The sequence below is a fragment of the Marmota marmota genome, unplaced genomic scaffold (genome assembly GCF_001458135.2).
Source record: "Marmota marmota marmota unplaced genomic scaffold, marMar, whole genome shotgun sequence".
Lineage (NCBI taxonomy): Eukaryota > Metazoa > Chordata > Mammalia > Rodentia > Sciuridae > Marmota > Marmota marmota.
The window spans coordinates 556,107-580,867 of NW_026000272.1; the positions used below are offsets into that span (position 1 = coordinate 556,107).

Here is a 24,761-nt window from a genome sequence, read left to right on the forward strand (position 1 = left end):
GGGGGGGGGTGAGATGTGGTGGTGTACGCGCGATTTGTTTCATTGTCAGTGAATTGTTTTGTTCTTCTTTGGAAGCAGGTCGGCATTGACCTTGCAAATTGCTTGGGGGGCCCCCGCAGCTGCTGCAGAAAGCCACAGAGTGGCCCCTAGCCAGAGCAGACAGCACTGTCATGACCCCCCAGACAGCCCTAGGCACCGAGGATGGGGTAATGGCTGGAGCTTCCTCCCTCCTTTAACTCTTTCTCTGCAGCTGCGTCTGGCTGCTGGAAATGAGAAGGAAGGAGGAGACCATGTAGCCCCTTTCTCCATTACCTCCCCTGTATGCAAGTGAGTAGAAAGTTGTAAATAACTGCTTCCTTTGAGGCAGGTAGAGACCTTCCCCATTCCTTTAAGAGGCTCACTGTGGGGTTGGGCCTGAGTTCCTCCACAAACTTGGGAGGATTCTCTTGCTTCCTTGAGGGAAGCCCTGCTGCCCAGGTAGTTGAGCTAACATCCTAGACCAGGTATTCAGATTTCCCATCCCTTCTCACTGGTGGACATTATGTTAGGTCCAGCTGTGTCCTTGGGAGGGAGGAAACACCTGATGGTTTGACTTGAGCTGCCTTCCCAGTTTACTGCTCCTCTGACTGTGGCTGCTGATGGCACAGGCAGGAGGACTGGGGGAGGGGTGGCTGTTGGCTGTGGAGACAAGGGGTGAGGAGCCAGGATTCCCAATGTGAATAGTATGGATTATTGAGGGTCAGCAGGTTCTGGTTGTCTGCAGTTGTGGAAGGGCTCTCTGGAGCTGTTGTAACCCCTCTGAACTGGTAGAGGAAGGGCTCTGATTGCTTGATAGGGGTTTGTTGAGTTAGTGGCACTGCCATGCCCATGATAGTAATTATAGCATCAATAATAGTAACCACTAACATTTTTGAGTGTTTAACATATTTTAGATCTTGGACTGAGGATTTAATGTCTATTTTCTCATTGAATTCGTACATCAACCCTATGGAAGCAGACACTATTATTATCTGTGGTTTACTGATGAGGAAGCTGAGGCACACAGAGGTTAAGTAACTTGTTCAAAATCCCAGGGCAGTAAGTGTCCCAATCAAGAGTTTAATCATAAGTAATTTGGTCCCAGAATTAATGAACTTATCCATCAAGCCCTACTGCTTCCTTGGGGAGAAATTTGCACCTTTATCTATTAGGCAAGTATAGGCACAATGGAAATCATGTCACTTGGCAAGATTGTTTGAAAAGTAATGGCCTGGCCTTTGTTGAGAGGAGCAGGAACTTGAAGTAGGGCAGGTGACTGGCTTATGTGCTGCTAAAAGTCACCTGGGCTTCCTGAAGGGGCTGCCTGAAAGGCTTCCCCAGGTCTGCTAACTTTCCTTTGCAAATGATGCCTAGAAAGACTTCACTTTCCACATCTATCTCACATCCAGCTTTAAACTGGGCCATTTATGAAGATCCTGCTTTTATTTCTTGAGAGCTTGGAGTCATCCTGTACTGAAAATTTAGAATACTAAAACCTTGGAACTGGAAGGATCCCTCAGAATCATTAAGCTTTACTTCTCCTCTCAGTTCTTGAATTTGTCTTAAGCATCCAATTTGTTGACTGATTTCTATTTGAATTCCCTGCAGTGACAGAAAGCTCGTTAGGTGGCTCTTTGTATCTTTGAGTAACTCTGGTTTTCAGAAAGTAATCTCTATTATAAGCCAAAATCTGTCTCCCTGAAACTTCTAGCCATTGGTTCATTGGGACTATCTTGAAAAAAAAGTGGTTTTTCTTAAAAATATTCTTTAGTTATTTGAAGATAGCAGTTGTGCTTCCCCCTCAAGAGTCAGGTCTGAAAAGACCACAAAGTGAAGTATCATCATTTACCTTGTTATGGAGACTGGACCTTTATTAATGTGGCTTAATATCCCACTTGCCTGTCAGCTACAAACCGAGCTTTCTGAAACAGTCCTGATAGTGTATGTTCTCATCCTTGGAAGAGCTTGCTATCTGGTGTCAACTGGGCTGCTGGAAACAAAGAAGGTCTACTGTATTTCTAAAGCCCAGGAATCAGTTGGTACTAGTTTTTCTAAATCCCCAGAATGTCATAGTAGCTAGATGATAGCCATGTGAGAAGATTTCAGAGGTGGGATTCATGGCAATTATCACAAAGGAGATATTTGAAATGATGGTGATTCAAGGTTCATATAGGATGTGGAAGGTAGAAGAAAAACAGTTCTATCAGAAAATCTCAGGTATAATGTGGGGTTATGTGGAAAATAAGTGAACAAGTATTGTGAGGGAGTGGATCACTGGCCTGGGTGTTAGCCAATCTGGTTCCTTTCCTGACTCTGGCAATTTGCCACTACTTTGGACACATGGCTTCTCTTCCATGAGCTTCAGCTTCTCCAACTATAAAATGATGAGATAGACTGTATCTCCAGGGGCCTTTCAGCTCTAATATTCTCTATTTGAAATAAATCACAGATCTTAGGGTTATAAAGGGCTTCAGAAGTCATCTAGGATAGTGCTTCTTAAACTTAGATGTGCAAAAATATCTCTTGAGATTTTGTCAAAAGGGTCATTCTGATTCAGGAGGCCTAGGGTGAAGTCTGAGCTTTGGCATTTTAATAAGCTCCCAGGTGATCCTCCAAACTGCTGGTCCACTTATCACAGTTCAAGTAGTAATGCACTAGTGTAGTGCTTGTCAAACTGTCTTGGGAAGGGACCAGATCCACCTCCCTGCAATTGTGAGACTGTTACTTTAGTAAAACAAATTAATTACGAATTACTAGAAAATGTGAGGGAAGACATACACAACTCAAGCCAACGTTTTTATTATTAGATTCAAAACACATAAATTTTTTTTAATTGCTATAGCATTTTCCAAGTGCTTACTTTCAATTTCTACACTTAGATCTTTACTGCCTGGTAATAAAGCTTGCAGATAGGCACTGATCTGTGGACCACACTTTAAGCAGCACTGGTCTAGGATACTTGCCCACCTAATTTAAGATGCCCAAATTAGCCCCGTCTATAATTTCTAAATTGCCTCCACCAGATGATCTTTCAATCTCAGATTCAATACCTCCTTTGATGGAGAAGTTAATATCTTTACAAGTAGCATTATTCAGATTTTGTGACTGCTACAAAGGAAAAAAAAATCAAACCTTTAGCTTCTTTATAATGTCTGTGAATTCCAGTCCTAGATCTATATATTCAAAACAAATAAAAGACTATCAATTCAGTTTATTACAATATCAGCCCCTTGTCTATTTTATGGTATGGAGTAGGTGCTTAATAAATGTTTGCTAAATGAATGCATGAATCATTTGGTATTACTTATGGGGCCAGAAATTCACTAAAAATGGTGATTTTGGTTTCTTTCTGGCACTGGGGAGACAGTATTCATCCTATTTTATCAATTTCTGGTGGACCTGACATCCCAGTTGAACTTTGAAGGGATTTTAGGAAGTCGGACAAAGATTTTGCACACACCAAGCCCCAAGTCTTTACACTTAACTCAGACATTCATCAATTCAATCATTCAATTCTTATGTATCTATTACTATCGATTTATTTAGTGATGTGTACAGGATGCAAATGTGGGACAAATGAGCATGGTCCCTTCTTGTTTGAGGCTTCTAGTTCTATGGGGGAAGAGGCTATTAATCATAACACAAATATGTCACTTCTGTCAATGACAAATGCTATGAAAGTAAAAGGTTGAGGGTGGGGACTATGGAAATATATAACAAAGGAAACTGTCCCAGTCTGGGGTTTAAGCAAAGTTCCACTGAGAAAGTATCACTGAGGCTGAGTACAATGTATGGCATTGGAGTGGAGGTGGTGTCTCAGATATCTAGTTGGAGGAAGGAGCATGTACAAGGGCCCTGACATGAGAGAAGCATAGAGAATTTGAGAAAGTGCACAAAAGTTAGTGTTACTGGTGGTCCATTTTAAGAATTTCAGTTCTTTATTCCAGAAGCCTGGGGGACTGATTAAAGGCTTTTTAGGCAGGATGGTTGACAGGGTCTAAGCAGAATTCAGTAAGTGTAAGGTCACTGAGTGTCTGCTATAATCCAAAGACAATGTGGGAGATACAGAATGACTAGAAATAGCTTTCATCCACCAAAGTGACACAGTCAAGTATGAGGAAGAAGAAATACACAAACAACTATAGTACTAGTATGATGAGATCCACATTCATAAGGCTGAGGGCTGCAAGGAGATCAAAGCTTCCTGGAAGTGGCATTTGAACTAATGTTTGAAGATTAGACAAATTTGGGGCATGCAGAATTGGGGGATGGGAAAGGTATTCTAGGCAGAGGCCAATTGTGTATTGTGAAATACAGTGTGTGAGAAATGTTTGGTAAGATAGGTGAAGGCTTTTATGCATGTGCAAAATGACCCTGAGGGGGCAAGTGACTTCATTTGCCTAAGTTCACATAGATTGTGTGTGACTGCTATAGTCCAGCAAGAGGTACTGAGTACAGTTGAAAATGTTGGATTGGAGCTCTTCTCAAATAAGTCATCTACTACTTTGGAGAATCCTTATTTGGGGATATAGGGGAGAAAAATAAACCTGTGTGAAAGCTACAAAAGAAAAAAGGTCAGAGATGTGCATGGGAAATTAGAAAAGTACAGTAACATAAAAGTGCCAAGAGTGTCTTTTTTGGACAAATATTTACTGAATACATACCTTTTTCTAGGTATGTAAAATATAATGGTGAAAAAAACAGGTATGATTGTTGTGATCTTGGGGCTTAGGGTTTAGATGGGGAGATAGATATTATTTTATAAAACATTAAACTATAATGTCATGAATTGTGATTCTTGTGTAGGGGAAAATGTACTGCTTTCAGAAGGAAGGTGTTGTCACCATTACGGGATTTTGCAGCAGAGTTGAGTATTGACAAATGACAGCCAATTGGGAGCAGTTCTTCCCACTCTAATGCTCACAGTGCTTACTAACAGTTAAGTTGGATGATGGCTATCTGTTTTGCAGATGTCTGGCAGATGATAACGCTGTAATACCAAAGGAAGGTAAAGATCCCCCCAGGTTCAGGTCCACAGAAGCACAAGCTTACTTGAAAACTGGGTGACATGTCAGTAGCTTAACTGAAACTCTCAATAAGCCAGCACCCTCCCCAGATCCCTTAACTTTCTGCATTGGCAATTTATAGAAAGAAGCACCTGACAAGAGAAAACATTTTTATGAATAATTGTGTATTAAAAATTCCTTGTAAAATGGAATTCTCATAGCCTGGTTTAGATTCTTCTTTTGACTTGGCTACTGACTTAAATTCCTATGACAGATCACTTGTCTTGTGTGAGACTCAGTTTCCATGTATATAGAATGAGAGAGGTTGGAATAGACCCAGATGATTTATAAGGGTTTTATGGTTTATGCTCTGTTCTATACTGCATTCTTATGGTCCTCTGCAGGCAATTCAAGTTTGGTCACTTATTTAAACAACATGAGAATTTTATACACAATTAGGAAGGTTACTCACTTTGGTAGAAGTATTCAGAGATTTTGGAAGAGATCACAGGAAAGCCTCTTTGTTCTTGCATTCCTGAGATGACTGAAATTGTGACAGAGAGCTAAGGAAAGAACTGACTATATTCTAAAATCTCTAGTAAACCTGGCTTTTAGGTGATGTTTCCACAACTGCAACTTTGAAAATAAAGCCCCTGAGAATAAAGGACTCTGTGAAATAGAAGTGGGGTTGTTATCTCATTTGCTGAAAAGTAATGGTCCAGGCAGCCTTTTTCTTGAAGGGGAGAGATATATGGTAAAAGAGAATACTGGTTGATAATAGAAAATTTGTATTTAAAACACGATTTTAAAGGTACTGATGTCTGTACACAGCATGTCTCCTCCCTATACACAGAAAAAAGAATGAAAAGCTTCAGAATGTATATTTTGAAGGTGCTTTTCACTTTAAAAATGATTTCTTAGAAGGAACAAATATTACATAGATTTTTTTTTGAAAAGAAGGGGATGTGGACAGAGATGGAATTATGTCAGTGATCATAGCATAAAATAACTTTCAAACTAGTACAAGAGGAACTCAGAAATGGCAGGGTCATGTAATGGCAGTCTTATCAACCAATACATATGCTCACCTATTTTCAGTGTGAATGGTTCCAGGAAAGGTTGTTTAATACTACCTGATAATAAACAGCTGTGATTGTCAGCAAGTTATTCTTCACATTGACCTGAAATCTGTCTTCTGAATCCAACCTGTGAGTCTCACTTCTTGTGGCAACTCCAATGCTGAGTAATTTCTATTTCCCTTCCCTGTGACAGACATTGAAATACGTGAAGATGGTTTGCTGTTCTTTGAACCTTTCCTCTAGCCTATATATTCCCAGTCTTTCAGATTATATAGCATGTAGTTTTGGGTACTTTCTAGTAGCAGACACTCAGTTTTCAGTATCACTCTTCCTGTGTGATGACCAACCTGAATCCAGTACTCAAGGCATGGCTGGTCAGCACCTCCATTTAAACAAACAAACAAAAACCCTTTTGCACATTTTTCAATCTACCTTGACAGTAACATCTACCTTTATTTTTTTCTGCTTATAAAAATAAAATAGACTTGTTATAGAAAACCTGGAAAATGAAGAGAAGTTAACACAAATCACTTTTAAATCCCTAGGCCAGAGATAACTTGCAATATTTCTTTCCAGATGTGTTTCCATGTTTACATAATTAGGATCACACCCTATATGTACTATTTTATATCTGCTTTTCCATTAATATTATATTGTGAGCATTTTCACACATCATTAAGCAGCCTTCAAACAATTTTAACAGGTGTATAATTTTCAGTTATATAATTTATACCATAATGACTTGACAGATCTGATATCGGTTGTTCAAATTTTTTTCAATTTTGTGTTACTGAGAATAGCCCAGCAATATATACCTTCATACATAAATCTTTGTTCTTTGAGCTTCACCTTTTAAAGTTATTTTTTCAATTATTACCTTTTTGAGGTCTCCTATAATGTTCCTTTTTTATTTTTTTTTTGTTTTTTCCCCTCTATTGTTCTGTATCATCACCTAACAGACACTTTACTTATTCATTGTCTAGATACTAGTATTAAAATGTTAGCCTCTCAAGCACAAGGAATATTTCCCATTCTGTTCACTGTTGTTTCCCTTAGTGCCTAGAAAAATAACACATTGTAGATCATCACTTCATATTTATTGTATTATTAAGATGGCTTTTTAGGTAAAAGCCATTATGAGGCCTAAAGGTGTTAACTTTTAAAGGCTCTTGATATATATGTGAAATTATCTCATATATATATCAAGACAATTTTTCCTCATATGCCTATGCCAGTACTGGCTGTTGCCTTTCTTTAAAAGCCTTTGCCAATCAGAAAGGGGCAAACTGTTATCTCATTTTGTATGGGTTTGTGGTACTGGGGATTACACTCAGGGGCACTCCACTACTCAGCTACATCTCCAGCACTTTTCATTTTTTATTTTTTTATTTTGAGACAGGGTCTCACCAAGTTGCTGAGGCTGGCCTCAATATTGAAATCCTCCTCCTTCAGCCTCCTGAGTTGTTGGCAGTAGAGATGTGTGCCATTGTACCCATAGTATTGTTTTAATATATGTTTCTTTTGTTATAGTGAATGTGAACACTTTGTTATATTTATTAACCACTTTTACTTCCGTTTATTGAACATCTATTCATAGCCCTTGTACATTTTTTCTACTTAGAATTTTATGTTTTTTATTCATTTGTATGGACAGCATGTACATTTAGTAGATATTAGACCTTTGTTCTGTTCAATGTGTGGAAAATATTTTCCATGTTTGCATTTAAATTAAGAGGTATGTAGATAAATATTGATTTTTATGTAATCATATCCATCTTTTCATTAGTATTTTCTTCTGATGAATTCATGTTTATGAAGTTCTTCTTCATTCAAAATTCGATAAGTGCTTGAATGGATTTTGTTTTAGTTTTTATTGGTTAGGCTTAATCCCTCTGGAATTTTATTTTACTGTGAGGTGTGAGGTAATTTTTTAAGTTGTTTTCCCCTTCAATTGTTTCACAACACCAAATATTGAATAATTCATTTTTTCCCCACTATAACATATATGAATTGTTATATATAGTAGGTTCTTTTTGGGATTTATCTATTTTCCATTTATTTTAGTCTGTCTATTTTTCTCCTAGTTACAAAGCTTAAATATTATTGTGGCTTTTGAATAACTTCTATTACCTCAGTTCTTCTTCTTGCTAGCTGTGTGGTCTAGCTAAGCTTCTATTTGTCTGTGTTGAGTGTATAAGTAGTATCATCTGTTTCATGCTTTTAATTTTGTGAAGAAGCTCTTTTTATCATTATTTCTACTAATTGATATAGCTGGTATACAGGGAAATTAGTATAAACAATTTTAGCTTCTATTGCTTCACTTTGCTCAAATTTGCTATTACAAATTTATGGCTTACAAGTTTATTTTTATTGTTTTTAATTTTTAAAAATATTTAGAAAGAAACCCAGAGAAGTGACTAAATCAATGACCAAATACATCACTTAGAATGGACTATTGTAAGCATTTTGTCCTTTTTGCTTCATATGTTTTAATATAAATAAAACCTTACATAAAGTTTAACTTCTTTTGTGTCTAGCCCCAGACTCCAAAATACAACACTCAGAACCACCCATGTTTGCTTAATTTTCTATTGCTATACTTTTTTTTCTGATTTTCAAGGGTTCTTTATATATTCTAGATACTAATCGTTGGCTTCTGAAATGTTAAATACATGTGCTTTTAGTATGTTATTCGGTTTTCTACTTTGTTTATGGGATTCTTTATCATATGGAAAGTTTAAATTTTGGTGTGAAGTTGATCAATCTTTTCTTTAATTAATGATGCATTTTGTATCATGTTTGGGAAGTATTCCTTATCTCATGATCCTAAAAGGTGCTCTCCAAATTTCTTTTGAAGAGTTTCATTTTTTTTCTTTACATTTAGTTCTTTAATCCATCTGGACTTTATTCTTATATGTAATGTGAGATATGGATTATTTTTATATGTAAAATACATGCTTGAATACCACATATACACAGCCACTTAGAATGCAAACTCTATATTGTTGTCTCATTTCCATACATGCTTGAGTCTATTCATATCTATTCATTATCTTCCATTAATCCTTTTGTCTACACATGTGTTATTTTATGTATGGATGCTTTTTTTGGTACTGGGGATTGAACTCAGGGTCAGTCTACCACTGAGCCACATCCCCAGCCTCCCTTTATAATATTTTATTTAGAGACAGGGTCTTACTGAGTTTCTTAAGGGCCTTGCTAAGTTGCTGAGGCTGGCTTTGAACTCCCCATCCTCCTGCCTCAGCTTCCCAAGCTGCTGGGATGACAGGTGTACACCACTACACCCAGCTCTATGAATGCTTTTTAATGAAACTTGATACTAGTAAGTTCAAATTATTGTTTACTCTTTGCCTGAATCCACACCCATGGCATTTTTTTTGTTCTTTTTAAATTATCTTGATTATTTTAACCCTTAGCTGCCTCATCTTAAATTTAGAATAAGATTGTCAAATTCCAAGAATGTAATGTTGGCCTTTTTGAATTATATTGAGTCTTTAGAGTGATTTGGAGAAGAACTGGCATCTCTTTGATACAGAAATATTGTGTCTTGTCATGTATTCAAGTCTATTTTTACAACCCTTAATAGAGGATTATAATGTTATTAATTACATAATGGGCATATTCCTAGCCATCTTTTATTTTTCAGTTGGCTCTTTATTAACATTTAATTGGCATAAAATAAAATTTACTTTTTGCAAGTGTATAGTTATAATTTTGGCAAGTACATATATATGATCCACTATCACCACCTCCACAATACAGAGAAAATTTACCTCACTTTAAAAATTTTGCTGGAACCCCTTTGTAGTCATATCTTTTCTCCCATCTACAATCACAGGAAACCATTGACCTTTTTTCTGTTCTTAAAGTTTTGTTTCTATTATTGTATCACATAAATGGGATCATAAATATGTAGACTTTTGTGTCTTACTTCCTTTACCTAGCATATGCTTCTAAGATTCATGTGTGTTTGCTTTGTAATGTTGCTGAGTAGCTTATCTATCCAGAGATACAATCTGTCCATTTATTTATATTTGATTTATTTCCACTTTTTGGCTATTATAAATAATATTATAATGCTTTTATAGATACTCTGGCACAGGTTTTTATTTGCACATATATTTTTCATTTTTACTGAGTAAATATGTAGGAGAAGAATTTTTGGGTTATACATGAAGTAAATGTCTAATTTTACATGAAACCATCAATATTCCCCACCAGCACTTGATATTTTCAGTCCTTTTAAGAAAATTATTAAGTTTTATTTTAAAACAGTTTTAGATTTACAAAAAATGAATGGAATGTCCAGAGAATTACCTAATATACTGACTCCGTTGATTTCCCTATTAACATCTTGAATTAATGTGATATGTTTGTTGCAACTGATGAACTGATATAGATATGCTATTATTAACAAAAGTCCATAGTTTGCATAGTCACTTTCTAGTGAGTGTGTACTGGTAGTTCACGTGTTTTAATTTGCATTTGGATTAAGCAAAGTGTTTTCTACAAGTGGATGGTTTTGAAAAATTCACAATGCCACATATTCACCATTATAGTATAATCAGAATAATTTTGTATTCTAGGTTGGAGGAGTTTGGAGGAGCGAGCTAGAAATATCCTAAGATGCTATAAGTGAAGCTTATAGACCATTCTCATGAGGGCTCAAAAGGTTAGGAGACTAGGGAACTGGTCTCAGATGGAAGTGAGAGTCCTATTAGAAACTGGAGTAAAGGCCACATTTGTGACACCATTGCAAAGAACTTGGATGAGCTGTGTCTATTCTGTAGAGTTTTATGGAAGGTAGAATTTGAAAGTGATGACCTACTGTATATTATAAAATAAATTTCTAAAAAAAATATAAAAGGGTCTTCTCAGATGCTTCTGACTGTTTTCAGCATGATTTTAGAGGGAAAAGAAGCAGAGCAGAAAGACTTGGAAAATCTATGGCCTCACCAGGGAAAGAGTGAGGGAAAAAAATTGTGAGTGTGTGTGGCCCAGGAATTATTTGCTTTACTCTATCAGATGCAAGTCCATTGCATGAGGACAATGGGAAAGAGGCCTGGAAGGTATCACAGAAATGTGCAAGCCACTTCTTCCACTCTCAGAACAGAGTCCTAGAAGAAGATAAATATTCTGGGAAACAGGGCTGGAGTCCTCTCCATAGGCTCACTGCCCAGGGACACCTTGGTATTTTGCTCTCTCTTTCCTGGAAAAGCATTCTGTGGTTGCTTCTATCAGTCCCCAGGCATGGCTCATGCTACTTCTCTAAAGGGAGGAAATAAAAAATCTTGGTGCTGTTTCTGCAGATTCACAGAATGGAAGAGCTATATGGTCATAGTAGCTTTCACCAAGATTTTAAAGGATAGCTTGGAACTCCTGGCCAAGGCCTGCTACAAGGTCAGGCATCATCCACTAAGAATGCTTGCTTAGTGGAGTCATGGGAGTGGGATCATTGCTCTTGAGACACCAGAAAGGTAGAGCCACCAGCAGCATGCAAAATCAGCCTGGGAAAAGAGCAACCGAATGGGCTGCAGCAAGCAAAAGTGTGGGAGTGGGGTTTCTCAAAACTTTGGGGACCCATCCACTACCACAGTGTGTGTATGATGCCAGACTTGGAACTTCCCTGCTTGGTTCAGTTTTTGCTTTGGGATGGTCATTCCCTTCTACTTCCATATTCATCCATTTTGGGATAAGAATGTTAATCCTATCTCTGTTCCATAACTGCATATTGGGAGCAGATAAGTTGGTTTTGATCTTATAGACTCAGAGGTGGAAAAAGTTTTGCCTGAGTCTTAGATGTGACTTTGGTCTTGGGCTTTTGTTGGAATAGTTGAGAGTGTGGAACAATTGCAGAAGGAATAGTTATATTTTGCATAGTGAGAAGGATGTGCACTTTGGGGGTGAGGGCAAATGCTTTGGTTTGGTTATGGTTTTTGTGTGTTCCAAAAGGGTTCACATGCTGGAAGCTTAGACAACCAGGTGGCCATGTTGGGCACTAGTGAAATCTTTTAAGTAGAGCCTGGAGGAAGGTTATTAGATCATTGGGGTTGCTTCCCTTAGAGAGATTAATGTATTTTTTTTTTGAACTCCGATTAGTTTTTATGACAGTTAAGTTACTGTAAAAAGAGTAAGCATGTGCAGTTTTGATTTGCATCTACCTGACTGGTAAGGATGTTGAACATTTTTGCATATATTTATTGGTCACTTGTACTTCTTCTTTTGAGAAATGTCTCTTTAGATCTTTTGACCATTTATTGAGTGGGTTATTAACTTTTAATTTTTTAAAATTAATCAATTAATTTTTTAGTTGCAGATGGATATAATACCTTTGTTTTATTAATTATTTTTTTGTGGTGCTGAGGATTGAACCGGTGCCTCACGTGTGCCAGGTAAGCACTCTACCACTGAGCTACAACCCCAGCCCAGTTATTAATTTTTCTAGTGTTAAATTTAAGTTCTTTATATATTCTGGTTATTAGTCACCTGCCAGAGGAGACTTGGCAAGAATTTTTTCCCACTTTGTATGCTTTCTCTTCATGCTCTTAATCATTTTATTTGCTTTGCAGAAGCTTTTTGATTTAATGTCATCCCACTTATTGATTCTTGGTTTTATTTATTGAGTTTTAGGAGTCTTATTAAGCAAGTTAGTGGCTGTGCCAATATGTTGGAGTGTTGAACTTGTGATTTTTTTTCTAGTAGTTGCAAAGTTTCTATTCTAATTCCTAAATCTTTGATCCACTTTGAGTTGACATATGTGCAAAGTGAAACATGGGGATGCAGTCTCATTCTTCTACATGTGGATCTGCAGTTTTCCCAGCATCATTTGTTAAAAGACTAGCTTTTCGCCAATGGAAGCTTTTGGTACGTAGTCAAGGATCAGATGGTTTTAAGTAATGTGGGTCTATCTCTGTGTATTCCAATCTATTCCATTGTTCTTCGTATGTATTTTTATGCTAATATCATGTTTTTGTTAGTACTGTTCAGATATTGTGATGCCTCCAGCCTTCCTCTTGCTGCTTAGGATTTCTTTGGCTATTCTGAGTTTTTTTTATTCTCCCATATAAATTTATTCCTAAGTATTTTATTTCTTTGAGACTATTATGAATGGAGTAGTTTTCTTGATTTTTTTCTTGGCAGATTCATTAGTGCATTATAAGAAAGAAACAGTAATAGGAATGGAACCACCATGAAACCTAGCTCTCCCACTCCTTGGCCTTTATGCAAAAGAACTAAAATCAGCATACTATGGTGATACATGCATTCCAAAATTTATAGCAGCACAATACACAATAGCCAAGTTATGGAACCAGCCTAGGTGCCTGTCAATAGATAAAAAGATAAAGAAAATGTGATATATATACATAACAGAGTTATATCTATCATAAAGAAAAATGAAATTATGCTATTTCCTGGAAAATGGATGGAATTGGAGATCATGCTAAGTAAAATAAGCCAGACTTAGAAAGTTTAGAGTCAAATGTTTTCTCTCATATGTAGAAGATATAGAGATAAAAGGAATAAAAAAGGGATCCCCACAAAAATAGAAGGGAGATCAGTAGAGTAGAAGCAGAGAACCAAGAGGAAGGGAGGAGGAGAAGGAAAGGGAAAGAAGCAGGGGAAAAAAGAGCACATCTGGCCCTTGAATATCTCTGATTTCCATTCTCACTATGTGGCCTTTCCTGCATTCACTCCCATTATTGTGATACCATTCACCATGAAGCCCTCACTAGACACCAAACAATTGAGGCTGTCTAATCTCAGACTTTCAACTGCCCAAACTGTGACCTAAATAAAACCCTTTTCTTTATAAAGTACTCAGCCTCAAGTATTTAATACTTCTAACAGAAAATGGACTGAAACAAAGGTCTAATTTTATTTTTCTGCATGTGAATATTCTATTGTCCCAACATCACTTATGAAGAGACTATCATTTCCCCATTGTGTGTTCTTGGCATCTCTGTTGAATGTAAATGGAGTAGTTTTCTTGACTGTAAATGCATGAATTTATTTCTGGGTTGTCCATTCTGTTTCACTGGTTTCTGTTTCAATGTCAATACCATATTGTTTTAGTCACCATAGCTTTATAACATGTTTTGAAGTCAGGTGGTATGATGTCTCCAGCTTTATTCCTTTTGCTAGAGATTACTTTGGTTATTAGAGTCTGTTATGATTCCATATGAATTTCGGGATTTTTTTCTATTTCTGTGAAAAATATCATTGGTAGTTTGATAGGGATTGAATTGAATCTGTGTCTCACTTTGGACATTTAATAACATTATTTTTTTCCACTTAAATGTATCTATTTCATTTATTTTCATCAATTTTTTTGTACTGGGAATTGAACCCAGAGGCCGTTAACCACTGAGCCACATCCCCAGCCCTTTTTATATTTTATTTAGAGATAGAGTCTCACTGAATTGCTCAGAGCCTCATTAAGTTGCCAAGGCTAGTTTTGAACACCTAATCCTCCTGTTTCAGCCTCCTGACTTGCTGGAATTATAGATGTGCAGTACTCCATCTGGATCATCAAAGTTTTATAGTTTGTAGTAACAGAGATCTTACATCTCCTTGGTTAAATTTATTTATGAGCATTTTATTTTTTGTAGTGATGGAAAATGTTATCCTTTCTGTGGTTTATTTTTCATATAGTTTACTGTAACTGTATAGAAATGCTACTGATTTTTGTATGTTGTTTTTGCATCCTACAAATTTACTGAATTGTATTACTGCTAATAAACTTTTGGTAGATTATTTGGGGTTTTCTATATGTAAGATTGTGACATCTGCAAATAGCAGCAATTTAATTTCTTGAGTACTGTTTGTTTCTTTATCTTGCTAGTTCTCAAACAATTGCTTTGGCTATGACTTTGAGTAAGATGTTGAATAGAAGTGAGGAAAGTTGTCAGCTTTATCTTCTTCCAGATCTTGAATAAAAGCTTTCAACTATTCCTCATTCAGTATGATAGTAGCTGTGTGTTTCTTATGTTGCTTTTATTGTGTTGAGGTACAGTCCTTTTATACCTAATTTGCTGAGGGTTTATCATGAAGCAATGTTGAATTCTATCAAATGCTTTTTCTACATCCTTTGAAATATCATATGGTTTTTGTCTTTTATTCTGTTAATGTGATATATGCCATTTATCCATTTGTGTATGTCGAAACATCCTTGCATCCTTGTGATCAATCCAACTTGATCATGATGAGTAAATTTTTAATGTGTTGCTGAATTCAGTTTGCTTTATACTTTGTTTTAGATCTCTGTTTATTTGGGATAATGGACTATAGTTTTTTGTTGTGTTCTTGTCTGGTATTAGGATGAGGGTAATGGTAACATCTTAAAATGGATTTGAAAGTATTCACTCCACTTCAATTCTTTGGAATAGTTTAAGAAGGATTTATATTAGTTCATTTTTTTGAGGGGGATTATTGTAACTAGATTTTTATTTCTATTTGTTTATATATATATATATATATATATATATATATATATATATATATATATATAGAGAGAGAGAGAGAGAGAGAGAGAGAGAGAATAACTTCTCAGTCTTCTGGTTGTATGTGATGTAGAATTACATTGGTCATATAATCATATATGCACATAGGATATTAATGTCCAATTCCTTCTACTCTGTTTCCTATTCTCATTCCCCCTCCCTTCCCTTCATTTCCCTTTATCTAATGCAAGGTACTTCTTCTATTCTTCCCTACACCCCTTCCCCTTATTGTGAATTAGCATCTGCATATCAGAGAAAATATTTGGCTTTGGTTTTTTGGTATTGGCTTATTTCACTTAGCATGAGATTCTCCAGTTCCATGCATGTACCAGCAAATGCCATTATTTCATTTTTCTTAATGGCTGAATAATATTCCATTGTATATATATGGGACATTTTCTTAATCCATTCATCTGTTGAAGGGTACCTAGGTTGGTTCCACAGTTTAGCTGTTGTGAATTAGCTGCTATAAGCATTAATGTAGCTGTGTCACTGTAGAATGCTGATTTGAAGTCCTTTGGGTATAAACCAAGGAGTGGGATAGCTAGCTGGGTCAAATGGTGGTTTCATTCCAAGTTTTTGGAGGAATCTCCATATAATTTCTTTAAATGTTTGGTAGAATTCACCTCTGATACCATTAAGTCATGAAATTTTCTTTGGTAGGAGACTTTTTATAACTTAATCAATCTCCTTAATAATTTTTAGTCTTCAAATTTCCTGTTTTCTTAATTAAATCATGGTGGTAGGTTTTGTTCATGGAAAAATGTATCCATTTGTTTTAGATTATCTGATTTGTAGGCATATAATTGTTCTTAATATCTTTGTATAAACATTTGTGTTTCTGTGGTATCAGTTATGTCTCCTTTTCAATCTTATTTATGTTTAGTCTTCTCTCTTTTATTTGCTTTACTGTTTAAATTACAGTCAATCTGTATATCACTTTAAAAACAATTCTTTACTTTATTGATCTTTTGTATTTTTTAGTCTCAATTTTGTATATTTATGTTCAGAATTTTGATTAAGTAAGTCCCTCTAGTCTCTTAATGTAGAACATTAGGTTACTTATTTGAGACCTTTCTTCTTTTTTGATGTTTGTATTTATTGTTGTAAACTTCCCATTAGAACTACAACTGTCTTTGCTGTATCTCATAGATTTTGGTGTGTTTTGATCCTATTTTCATTTGTCTCAATAAAATTTTAAATTTCATAATTAACACATTAGGTCTTCAGAATCATTTTTAAAAATTACTATGTGTTTGTGTATTTCCAAAGTTCTACTGTTTTGATTTCTAGTTATGTAGCATTGCATTAAGAAATGATACTTGATATTTCAATTTTTAAAAAATTTGTTTTGTAATGTAACATATGATTTATCTTGGAGAATGTTCTATGTACAGTTGAGAAGAATGTAAATTTCAAAGGTGTTGGATGGAAAGTTTTGTATATGCCTTTTAGGTTCATTTGGTAGAGGACACTTTAAATTTATTTTATTTTTATTAGTTCTTTTTAGTTATACATGACAGTAGAATCCATTTTGATATAATAATATAAGCATGGAGTATAGCTAATTAGATTTATAACCCTAGTTTTGTGGATGTACATGATGTTGACATTCAATGTGGTGAATATATATGTATGTAGGAGAATTATGTCAGAGTCATTCCACTGTCTTCTTTATTCCTATCTCCCTCTCTTCCATTCATTCTCCATTGTCTAATCCACTGAACTTCTATTCTTTCCCTCACCCTTGTTGTGGATTAGCACCTATATATCACAGACCATTTGGCCTTTGATTTTTGGGGGATTTGCTTATTTTTTTTTTCACTTAGCATGATAGTCTCCAGACCCTCCATTTACCGGCAAATATCATAATTCCATTCTATGTCATGGTTGACTAATATTCCATTGTATGTATATACCACAATTTCTTTTACCCATTTTTCTATTGATGGACATTTAGGTTGTTTTCCTAGCTTAGTTATTGTAAATTGTGCTGTTATAAACATTGATATGGCTGTGTCATTGTAGTATGCTGATTTTCACTCCTATGAATATATACTGCAGAGTGGTATAATTAGGTCAAATGGTGGTTCCATTTTGTTTGAGGAATCTCCACACTGCTTTCCAGAGTGTTTTCACTAGTTTGCAATCCCACCAAAAATTTATGAGTGTACACTTTTCCCCACATCCTTAGCAACATTTATTGTTGCTTGTATTCATGATAATTGCCATTCTGCTTGGAATGAGATGAAATCTCAATGTACCTTTAATTTGCTTTTTCTCTAATTGCTAGAGATGTTGAACATTTTTTCATATATTTGTCGACCATTTGTATTTATTTTTCTGTGATTTGTCTATTTAGTTCCTTTGCCCATTTATTGACAAGGTTATTATTATTATTATTTTGGTGTTAAGCTTTTTGAGTTTTTGTATATCCTGGAAATTAATGCCTTATCTGAGCTGTGGGTGGCAGAGAATTTTTTTTTTTTGCATTCTGTAGGCTCTCTTCACACTCCTGATTGTTTTCTTTTCTGTGAAAAAAAAGCTTTTGAATTTAATACATCCCACTTATTGATTTTTGATTTTATACTTCTTGCACTGTAGGAGTCTTGTTGAGGAAGTGAGTTCCTAAACTGACATATTGGAGTGTTGGGTCTACATTTTCTTCTAGTATGTTCACGGTCTCCACTGTAATACCTAGGTCTTTGATCTATTTTGAATTGAGTTTTGTGTAGGGTAAGAGATTGGGGTTAAATTTCATTTTGTTACATATGTATTTCCAGTTTTCTCAGCAGTATTTGTTGAAGAGGTTATGTTTCCTTCAATGTGTGTTTTTGGTACCTTTGTCTAGTATGAGATAACTATTTATGTGGGTTGGTATCTATGTCTTCTTTTCTATTCCATTGATATTCATGCCTGTTTTGGTGCCAACACCATGCTATTTTTGTTACTATAACTCTGTAATATAGTTTAAGGTCTGGTATTGTGATGCCTCCTGCTGTACTCTTCTTGCTAAGGATTGTTTGGCTATCCTGGGTCTCTTATTTTTCCAAATGAATTTCATGACTTCTTTTTATATTTCTATGAAAAACATAATTCAAATTTTAATAGTAATTGCATTAAACCTATATAGCCCTTTTGATAGTATGGCCATTTTGACAATATTAATTATGATTATCCAAGAACATGGAAGATCTTTCCATCTCCTAAGGTCTTCTTCAATTGTTTTCTTAAGTGTTCCATAGTTTTCATTGTAGAGGTCTTTTACCTCTTCTGTTAGATTGATTCCGAGTATTTTATTTGTTGAGATTATTGTGAATGGGATAGTTTTCCTAATTTAGTTTTCAGCTGATTCATCATTGGTGTATAGGAACACAATGGATTTATGGGTGTTAATTTTGAACCCTGCTAATTTGCTGAATTCATTTATGAGTTCTAGAAGCTTTCTGGTAGAGTTTTTTTTTGGGGGGTCTTCTAAATATAGGATCATGTCATCAGCAAATAAAGATAATTTGAACTCTTCTTTTCCTATTTGTATCCCTTTAATTTCTTCCTTTTTTCTAATTGCTCTGGCTAGAGTTTCAAGGACTATATTGAATAGAAGTGGTGAAAGAGAGCATACCTGTCTTGTTTCAGTTTTTAGAGGGAATGCTTCTGATTTTTCTCTGTTTAGAATGATATTGGTCTTGGGTTTATGTACAAAGCTTTTACAAGGTATGTTTTTATTATCCCTAGTTTTTCTAGTATTTTAAGCATGAAAGGATACTGTATTTTGTCAAATTCTTTCTCTTCATCTATTGAGGTAACCAATTAGTTCTTATCTTTCAATCTATTTATGTGGTGAATTACATTTTTGATTTCCATATGTTGAATGAGTACAGTTTCAATTGCCTGTTTATGTATTTATTTTTGTCAAAATGATCTGTACATTGAAGCAAGTAAGGGCTTGAGATCCCCATTATATTGTATTGGAGTCTATATCTCTCTTCAGATCTATTAATATTTGTTGTATAATTAGGTGCTTTGACACCGTGTGTGTGTGTGTGTGTGTGTTTGTGTGTGTATGCAATTGTTTTATCTTTTTGATGAATAGATCTGTTTATGTGATTGTCTAATGATCTTTTTTGCCTCTTTTTGTACTTTTTAACTTAAAATCTATTTTCCTCTGATATAATGATAACTACTTTTTCTTTCTTTTTTTCCATTTGCCTGGGATATTCTTTCACTTTCAGTCAATGTGTGTATTTACAGGTGATTGAGTCTTTTATAGGTAGCTATATATATGGGTCTTTAAAAAATACCCTCTGGCATTCTATTGGTTTTGATTAGAGAATTTAATCCACTTATAACCAAAGTAATTATTAATAGGTAAGGGATTACCATTTTGATATCACAATTTGCATCTTTTTATATTGCATACCTTTGCAAGTTATTATGGTTATTTTTTAATAGATTTTTCTTTTCAGTTTCATTCTAGGATATAAGTCATTTACACAACACCAGTATGGTGCTAAAGGATTATAAATTTGACTGTCCTTACTTTTACCAGTGAGTTTTACACTTTTTCATGTTACTCATTAGCATCCTTTACTTTCAGCTTGAAGAACACCTTTTAGCATTTCTTCTAAGACAGTTCTGGTGATATAGAAAAGTCCTTATCTCACCTTCATTTTTGAAGGAGTGCTACTGGTTACAGTATTTCTGCTTTCAGATTTTTTTTTTCTTCAGAACTTTGAACATACATCCCAATATTTCCTGGACTGGAAGGTTTCTGTCAAAAAGTCTGCTTCTAGTTGCAACTTCTTTTATGCTATTTGCTTGTTTTCTCTTGTTGCTTTCAGAATATCCTTTTTGTGTTTGATCTTTGACAGTTTGATTATATTATGTCTCTGTGTAGTCTCATTTGGATTGAATTTGATTGTAGGCCTTTGACCATACTGTACATGGGTATTTATATCATTCTCCAAATTCAGAACATTATTTCTTTAAATAATATTTCTTCCCCTTTATCTTTCTCTGCTCCCTCTTAAATGCCACTAGCCCATAAATTTTATCTTTTGATGTGATCTCATGAATCCTGGAAACTTTCTTCATTTTTATTTTTATTTTATTCCTCTAATTATTCTTTCCCCCCACAAGTAACCTTTCTTCAAATCCAAAGATTCTTCCATCTACTTGATCAATGGTGCTGTTGATTCTTTTTCATTTTTTACTTTATCCATTGTATTTTTAGTTCTAATATTTCTGATTTATTATTTCAACATTTTATTATATTTCTCACTGTAGAGTCAGTCACTGGCACTTTATTTTTTCCATTTTGTGATGTCATCTTTTCTGATTGTTCTTGATCCTGTGTTCCTGTGTTAATGTCTATGCATTGAAGAGTTATGTACTTTTAAGTCATGTCTGGGAACATTCTTCAGCAATAATCATGTCCACAAATTCATGGTAGGTTGTTTGTTGTGGTCCCTAGCCCATGACTGCTGCAACTGTTGCATCACTAGAGAGATGCCCCAAACCCAAGTCCACTGAGGCTGGTTCTGCAACCAGACTAGAATCCAAGTCCTTGGCTGCTGAGGCCTGCCTATTGCTGGGGCTACTCAGAGTACAAGCTCACTATAGTTTCCTGGCAATAATATGGGATAGAACTTGAGTCTGTCTGCAAGAGGCTGCAGGTTCTTGTATGTCACTTTGGATCTAGAAGGATCAGTCTGTGTGTACTCAGTAGATTTGAAGGTCTTATTTGAGATGGGTTTTACTCTAGTGGGAAGTAAATGAGGCTGTATGCTACAGCCAGGTACTATGATCTCTGACCTGGTTACATTACTTTCTCTGAAGTCATTTTTTCTTGGATAGTCATTCAAATTGATATTTTGGCAGGGTTATGATTTCTTTGGAGTCCTATTCCACCATCTTGCATTGCCAGTCTTCTCAAATATCACATGTATTTTGATGCTATAATCAATGACATCTAAAAATTTAACTTCTGAATATTTATTACTAGTGTATAGAAATATAATTAATTTTTGTATATCATCTTTGAATCCTTTCATGTTTTGAGATTCCCTGAATAGTTTTAGTGTCTTTTTAAGATTCTCATTTTTTCCTGTGTAGATAATTAAAGTGTCCAGTAATAAAGACAGTTTGATTTTTTAAATCTGTATATCTATATATCATCTAAGTGTGTTGCCATGGAGAATTACTGTGATTGATTTTCAAATGTTGAGCTACCCTTGCATTCCCAGGAAAAAACTACTTGGTCATGATGTATTATCCTTGTTATGTATTTCTATATTCCATTCACTAATATTTCCTTAGGATCTTTGTGTGCATATGTTCATTAGGGATTTGAATTTTATTTTTCTTTTCTTACAAAGCAATTTTAGTTCTTGATGAAGAGTCATTCTGTTCTTGTAAAATGAGTTTAAAACTGTTCCTTGATTTTCTGGAAAACTTGTCAATTTGGTTTTATTTCTTCCTTAAGTGTTTGGTATATTTTACCAGTTGCCAAGGTTTTTAACTGCAAATTTAACTATAAACCTAATTCTTTAATAGATAAAGTGCTATACAGTTAATTTATTTCTTCTTGAGTGAGCATTGGTAATTTATGTCTTGCCAGGAATTTGTCCATGACATTTCCTTATTATTCTTAACTGTTTGTAATATCTGTAGTGAAATACTTTTTTTTTTCATTTCTAATAATGGTAATTTGTGTCTTCTTTTTTTCTGTAACTTGGTCTTGTATGTAGTAGCTTGAAGATTCTTACTCATTCTTCAAATTTGTTGCTTATTCTTTAAAAAGGTAACAATTGAGTTTTTCATTTTTCTGCAAATAACAATTTTGCTTTCCTTTTAAAATTCTTATAGTGTGACATTGTTTCTTTTCTTATGATTGTGGCTACTACATACAATATAATACTGATCAGTTACATGGATGAAAAAGTCCTTATCTTTTTGCTAACGTGAGTGGGATTGTTTCTAAAGTGTCCCTATGTTTATAGCATTTGCCATATGTTTTTGTTAGAAAGATGTTTCATTGTATTTTTACTTTGCTAAGATTTTATCCTTGAATGAAAGAAGAATCATATTGCATGCTTTTTCTTTGTCTATTAGGATGCTCATGTTTCTTTTATTATAATATGTAAATAAATTTTAATACTTATTGTACATTATATAATGCCTTGCTTACCCTTCTTTTTCAGAATTTGAATTTCATTGATTATTTGATATTGAATTGTTCCTTCTTTTCTTGGATAAATGTACTTGATTGTGGAGTCTATGTGGCTGCATTTGTTTTTCCCTTTAAAAACTGTATTTATGTTCATGTATTAGCTTTGCATTAGTTCAATGATATGGGACACTTCTGATATAATCGATATTTATTTAGCTCAGTTTTGGAGGCTTAAAATCCAAACAATATAGTATGAGTTCATTAAAGACCACTCCTTGGCTGTGACACCTCATGGCAATTGATGGATGCCAATGGTGAGAGTGCATGGAGGAGTGAGTGTTAACATCTTGAATTGAAATAGAGAAAAAGAGAGCAAGGGGATGTGCAGTGTCCCATAATCCCTTTAAGGTGTATGTTTCCATTGACCTAACAACCTTTCACTAGGCCCTACCTTCCAAATTTTCATCATCTCCCAATAGCATTACCCTGGGGAGCAAGACTTTTACAAATGCAGCTTTGAGGAACACTACACATATTCCAACCCATAGTAGTTCATAAATTGATTTCACAGCTTTGTTCAATTTTGATATTAATGTTACATTAAGCTAAAATATTGTTTGCATAACTTTTTATCTTTTTTCAGTTTCAAGAAAAGTTTGCACAAGAAAAGATTTAAATATTTATTGATAGTTTAATAAAAATTACTTTTGATCCTGGTGTAATCCCTTTCCCCCTTTACTACAAAGTGTGAGGAGGGAGATTTGATATTTAACTGGTTCAATTTTGATTCTATTGCAGTGTACTATTTCTTTTGTTGTTTTTATGGGAAATTAATGGTTAATTAATAAGTAACTAATTTCCCACTTATTCTGCTTTTCAAAAATATAATGGCTAAAACTGTTCATAATATTGTTATGATTTTTTGATAATTGTTTAAATTTTGTTAAAATTATGGGAGAGCTTGGTTTAAAGTCAAATATTACTCCAAGTTTTGTTGAGAACAGTAATTCCCTCATTAGCTTCTCAGAAGCAATCATTTTAAACCTTTTCAAATTATCCATTCAATATCTATGTTATCCCTAAATAACTTTCTGATACTGATCCTTCTAAATTTTAAACATCGAGACAATATTTATTAATTTCATTCTCTAGAAGAAAAATTTTTGTTTTTGTTATTCTGGCTATTTCAATGGCATTCATAGCTGAGTTAGATAATATATTGCATTATTTTTCTATTGCTGCTTTAACAAATTATCACAAACTTAGTGACTTAAAACAACACAAATTCATGTAAAGGTCTTCTGCATTCCTTTTCTCCTGGTGCCTTCATTCAACTTCAAAGTCAGCAATGGCTGATCTAGTGTTTTTTGAAATCACATCACTCTGATACTGACTCTTGCCTCCTACTTTCACTTTTAAGGACTCTGGTGAGTTGGCCTCCTTGTTCAGTAGTTTGTTCTTTCATTTTCATGAGGGACATGCTTTTTCTGATAATGGGTACATGTGTTAAGCAAATATTTTCACACTGTGATTTCTTTTTCTTTTCTTTTATCCTTTTTTTCTTTTGTGGTCCTAGGGATGATCCAAGGGCCTTGTTCATACTAAGCACACACTTTACCACTGAACTACTCCACTAGCCCCTTGATACCTAAGAATCTATTCATTCTGCTCTTACACTCTATTGCTAGTTTAGAGGATTTTTTATTCTTTTTTTTTTTTTTTTTTTTTCGTCTCAGGGGTGGGGATGGACACAATATATTATCTTTTTTCCTCACATGTTTTAGGCAAGAGCTCTTACCACTGAGCTACAACTTCCAGCCCATCTTTTCTTTCTTTCATTTCTTTTTTTTTTAAGACAGAGTCTTATCATGTGCCAGGCTGGTCTTTTCTGGATTCAAGTGACCCTCCTACCTCAGCCTCCTACATAGTTAGGATGCCTGGCTTTGCTTTTTTTTTTTTTTTTGAA

At 34.7% G+C, this 24,761-nt stretch overlaps 1 protein-coding gene across 4 annotated transcripts in view; it reads left to right on the forward strand.

Annotated features, from left to right (window-relative positions):
* Gabra3 (gamma-aminobutyric acid type A receptor subunit alpha3) overlaps positions 1-24,761 on the forward strand; it is a 228,146-nt gene that overhangs the window by 1,106 nt on the left and 202,279 nt on the right. The gene's annotated exons all lie outside the window — the stretch shown is intronic.